Raw genomic sequence first — 6,000 nt, 5'->3', positions numbered from 1 at the left:
CAAGGAAACAAAGTGCCAGGTGGTTTGTCAGCTGCAAAATGAACTGTAACACAAGTAGGTTAAGGTAGATGTAAAATATTGCAAACTTTATAGAAAAAGGTATACGGAAGCGAACTGTACATTAGTCTGTATAGAGGTGTTTTGTCTTTTGTCAGAGGCTAAGCCTGTCTGAAGCCTGAGCAGCAGAAGTCATCAGGTTACAACTGCATAAAACAAACCACTCCTTAGCATTTAGAAATTATTTAGATTCTTTTTCATTCCCTTTTGCCTTCCTTTCTCTCTTCCCTCCCCCCCATTCCTTGTTCCTTCTTGTCACCTGCACACAGGCTGCCCAGCAAAACTGGGCTCTCCATCCTTGGAGGCCTTCAAGATGAGATGTGACTGGGCATGGCCCTGAGCAACCTGCTCTGACTGGGACTGCCTTGGTTTGGGTGAGCTGACCTATGGATCGCTCTCAGACCGAACGATTCTGGGATTTCAGCTAACTAGGTGCTGTGCCAGGGTTGGACTTCCCTTCTCTTTGAGGGCCACTGTTGTGTCATATACCTCTTCCTGCCCGCATCATTAATGGTTGTTTTATAAAAGGCATATCATTCTGAAAAGGGATTTTTTTGTTGTTTTATTCACTGTTCCTATTTTCTGTTTCATATATTCATGGAATGAGTAATCTGTAGCAATTGAGGATATTATATTTTATTTACCACATCAGAGTCATCTGTCATGCATTTTGCACATCTATTTAACATATTTTCCTACTCTTGTTTTCCTGTTTATTCTGAATTCTAATGGGGAGCAAACTTAAAGTCAAGAAAACTGAAATTGTCTGGGTGAAATCTTTGCGCTTGCTTAGTGTGTCTTTGTACGCAGTCTTGCTTGGACTATCCCATTGCCTTACATTTTGCACACTTATTAATGTTTCAAAATTCTTTTAGTTTTTTTAGCTTTTGCTCAAAAACATGCCTTGCATAACTACTTTAAACAGAAACTTGCTAATGGCAATAAAGTAAAAATTAGTTTTGTACTTAAACTCCTTAGTCTTGATGTAGACAGGTAAAATAATCTCTAAATATCTTTAACGAATATAGCAGAAAGAAAGATGATATGACTCAAATATAAGTTTATATACTTAATTCATTTTATGTGTCTGAGTAGACAACTAGGTGTTTCCCAGTCAGTTATCTTCCCCTGTTTCCCCCAGATGACTGAGATGTTGATGATTATCAGCTGTAGCTATGAAGGTCTGTATACAGATCTTCTGCACTGTGGCTCAGCACAAAATAGCACATTGCAAACTGGCGAGGATCTAAAAATCATGTCCTCAGTTTCCTTCCTCTACCGAAACAGGGCTCAGGACTGCAAACCCACTGCTGAGACATCTCTGCTATTGCTGCCACTCTGGTTTCTCTCCAGTATCTGTTGATGTGCAACACCTGTAAATAGGTTTCTGATGTGTTTAATGTGCTCGCTTTGCTTTTGCTACTGTGAAGCTTTTCAGATGTTGCTGTGCTTGGTAACATGGTTATTTCAGGAATGATCCCTGCTAAGTGTTATTGTCTGCTAGTCTTGCTTTGTTTCCCCTCTGTTGCCCCTTAGTCTTTCTCAGTCCCATCATCACTGAAATAGTGAAGAGTATTTGACATACTACAACTCCTTTTGGGAGAATTGGATTTGACTGATTTTTTTTAAAAAATATTTTAGGATTGAAAGGCTTCACCAGACACATTAATGGTCTCAACGGTAACATCCAGCCTTGCATACAGGTAAAATAAACACAGCACATAATGTGTCCCTTAAGAACTGTGTAATGCTTGGGGAAAAAAAAAAACCACAGGCAATAATGATAGTGAGGTGAAGTGTTTCAGAATGAAACCACAATGATGATTTTCTCAACTGCAACAGCAGCTGGCAGAAAGTGTATTTATTTACAATGTCTGGGAATCCTCGCCTCCCCTTTTCTCATCCCCACAGTAGGTACTTTGGTTAGATCAGGCGGCTATGCATCTACTGCCTTTGTTATCGGGAACAAATTGCAATGTTTTGAGTAGAAGTAATGCTAGGAAAGAGCAGTTTGATGGGGGTATGGTGGCAGTGGAAGAAACAGCAGGGGGTAAAGAGCTGGGGTCCTTCCTTCTCTGTCTGCTCCTCATGAATCGCCAACACAAGATGCGCTGCGATTTCTTCTTCTCCAATCGATAGCTACAGTCAAACGTAAAATGGGAGAGAAATGTTCTCCTTTCAATAAAGCCGGCTGCTTCTAAAAGCAGTAAGTGTAGAAACACCGTAGTTGGACAGTCAGCACTTGTACTTTTGACCCCGTGTTTTATCTAGTGAGAAAGCAGAGGGCAGAAAGGGGACAAGTTGTTTTTGGCAATCTTTTAACTCCTTTGATAAGAATTCACCAAAACTCAAACCAGCAGAAATAGTATGAGCAAAGCTGTATTTTTTCAAACCAATAATAAGTGTCTGAAACTTTGAAAACTTTCCCCAGTTGTCTAACTTTACTTTTCTAAGGTAGATTAAGAAGAAAATTTTCAGCTAACACTAAATTTGCAGGGCCACCTCTTTAAATTAGCACTAAGGTGTTGTGAAAGCTTTTATTGTTGCAGTAAGTGGCATCTTATCAATTGACAAGCACATCCACATTAAATCTCCAGATCCTGGCCTTTGGCACATGAGAGTACTGATCATCAAATATTATGTTCCCACTCGAAATGCTGTCTTGAGAAATTGTTATAGGCGACTTGCATTATGGGAAGCATCTGCTCTCAGATTAAATCATTCCTTAGCCTTTCTATTCATTTGGACTATTTGATGCTACCAGACACTCAAATAACCTTGACAACAACAAAAAAAATATATTTTTCTATCTGCAGCTAGAGATGATTAAACACTATCCAATTGTATTATAGTGACAAGACTGGACTACAGTGAAGCACAGTTTTATGATCTCATGTTCAATTATTAAAGCATATAATACTGAGGAAAAAAAAGAAATACCTGAAAGACTGCCATCTGGTACAAAGCATGTTTGCACGTAGCTTATAAAGATACTAGAAATACAGATCTACTTTTGAAACACTTTCACACAACCATTGGGGTCCAAGCAGAGAACATACTGGGTAGAAACCTGCAAAATAGTAGCCAGAAAAGGCAAAAAAAAAATTATGGAATCCACCTATTATATTCCTAAACAGAAAGGCACTGACTAGCAGTTATTTTTTTAAGTGTCCAACAGTTATTTCTACAGAATTCTACGTTGCGAAGGGAAGCCCACCAGTAATGTAGATGATAATGAGGTAGGGGAGTTATTTTGGCAATAATCTGAAGCAGCACGTCAATTCTTAGTTTCTTTTATGGCTGCCTTGCTTGAGAGTGGGATTTAGGCTGAATGAATGTGATGCCCGGAGCAACTGTCCCATGGACTTTTCATTGCCTGAGGTTTAGCAACTCTGACAAGAACATATTTTGGTTAGGGGTAGTGAAAAGAAACCTCACCCTGCCAGCTAATAGCAGTCCCTTGGACTGAACAAAGAGACCATGTCTTGTGGGGTAGGTGAGGAGGGGAAAGGTGCCATAAAGATGGGGACAAAACCTGAAAGATATAAACAAAATGCCTTCAGGTCATCTTGTGTATTTTTTTTTTTTTTTTTTTTTAAATGTTAAATTAAAAGCAAAAGCTCTTATTTCCCCTGTCCCTGTTTCTAGTCTGTCACATTGCCAGGAATTAAGGCAGGCAGGCACTCTGTGTTGCATTGCTGTAGGTGAAAGCGGCATGTGTAATTTGATGTGTGGGAGTGTGGGTTTCTTAATCAATTTGATAAATTAAAAAAAAAAAAAACAAAACAAAAAGCACCCACTGTTTTCCTAGTATTTTCTTCTTCCAATTTCACATGCACCCTCAGCATTAACATGTGTGTCTGTAAAGGACTGATGCAGAACTTTGCATGATCTCATCTGGTGGTAACTTTTTTGTCTCCAATTCCCAAAGCAGATAGATAGGCAGATAGGCCAGGGTGTGGTTTACGGGGCTGTTAATACGTACTCTGTAGGTACTGCCAACTGCCTTCATCTGCCGGAGCCGTCCTTTAATGGCCTCATAAAACACACCCTGGAGTGTCTTTGGCGTATTAATATGCTCTTCCACTTGAGAATTTCATCTTTAGAATAGAAAGTCTTTCAATACATTTTTTATAGTGGAAGAATAAGACTAATTAGTTTAATAGATGGTGAAGTGAATTGGCTAAATTGAAAGCATTTGTTGCGCTTTCTTATTTTGAAGCTATTTCTGATTCATATATTTTAAAATAGAATTCGTTGTAGTCAACGTCAGCTGATGTTCCAGCCCAGTGCTGTTACCTGGATGCTTCATCTCTTAAAGCATACTCAGAACTTGTTCTGCCTTGTTTCATCTTATTCTCTTACCCTTTCAGTTCAGCAGCTGAATCCAACTGTTTTTTCACCAGCATGGGTGTTTCTTCTAGCTTTTATTTTGGACTGCCAAAGTCATAACCTCAAAAAGGTGGTGGAGGGTTGGGAGGGACACAAATTTGGAACGGCAGTGTGTCTTTATTCATTGTAACTCTCATTATAGAATACAAAATATAAAAGTGGCCCAGATACCCAAAAGACCCTGTTAAAGTCTGCTGTGTCAGGGTGATGCTTTTATAAAATTGTCCTATTCAGACACCATATTGGTCACCGTAAGTGAGTTCATCTACTTAGTAATTTTTCTTTTCAGTTGAAAGTAGACAAAATGGGGATCATTAAAACTATGGTTTACTTTGTTTCCATAAAGGCCATATTGTTACAAAATGAATTAACTTGAAATGCTCTTTGCTTAATTAAGTGAGAATGCTTAATTTGTTCTCACTTCAGTGTTCAGACTTTAGGAAGGTAGGGAAAGAAAGGGAGGATAGATTAAAGAGAAAGGAAAAGGCTCTTTAAAACTTAGTCTTTAGTCTTTAACACTCTGAATTTATTTGTTATTCTTATTTGTAAAGGCATTCATGATGGTTTTCTAATGCTGCTGTTCTTCCCTCTACTTTAATCTGCTCTCAGTTATCCGTAGTTATTCCTTGGGCGTGAAATACATATAATGTAAAACTACTTTATTCATGTAATAAGGACACTTCTTGGATCCAGTTGAAGATTAATGATCCAGCACAAGGGTTATAACAGCCTGTCAATATTAAGTGCAGTTGGTACTGTATTTTGTGAGGAGCTGCAAAGAAAAACTTAAATTTCTTTCTTCACTTCCATCCTTTTTAAAAACAAAAAATAGAATTAAAACTTGGAATGCAACAAGGTAGGTAGGTCAGGACTTAGCACTTGGGGCACCTTAGAACTGGATGTGGCTTCATATTATCCCTACATCATGTATTAGAGGAATAAATCTTTTTCAGTATGTGGCTTCAGTGATGTTCATAAATAGATGATATAGCTTGGGGCAGATATTCCACTGATACAAACTGTTAGATCTCTGCTGAAATCAATGGGATTGTGGCAATCTGTATCAAGTGGAGGTCTTCCACAGCATGTGCAGAAAGATGAGAGGTGCCGTGCAGTGAAACAAAACTCACTAATGTTCTTGAGAAGGAAGAATTGTGAGGCATCACTTAAATTGATCTAAGTGGTAAAATGAGACTTAAAAAAAAAAAAAAAAGAAAAAGGGGTAAAGGTAGAGTAAATAGTAAATAAAACCTTCCCAGGACTGAGATGTGTTAAATAATAGAAGTATGACTCCCGATGATCACTGGTTTGAGTGGATTGAGAGCAGTGAGTCACAGGAGAGAGAATGAATTAGAAAGCTCTTCTGTACCCTTGCTTGCTGCGAAACTTAATTTTTGATTTTATGCTTTTGTATTAGATAAAATAACTTGAAGTATCACTCTAAAAGCCTTGAAGATATTTTAAAACACAGGGACTCTATGCTGATACTTTTTCTGGGGTGGGAATGGGCGAGTTACATCCTCAAAATTTGCTTTTACATAAGCATTTCAA

This window comes from Nyctibius grandis, chromosome 6, assembly GCF_013368605.1.
Source record: "Nyctibius grandis isolate bNycGra1 chromosome 6, bNycGra1.pri, whole genome shotgun sequence".
Lineage (NCBI taxonomy): Eukaryota > Metazoa > Chordata > Aves > Nyctibiiformes > Nyctibiidae > Nyctibius > Nyctibius grandis.
This window is presented reverse-complemented; position numbering follows the sequence as displayed.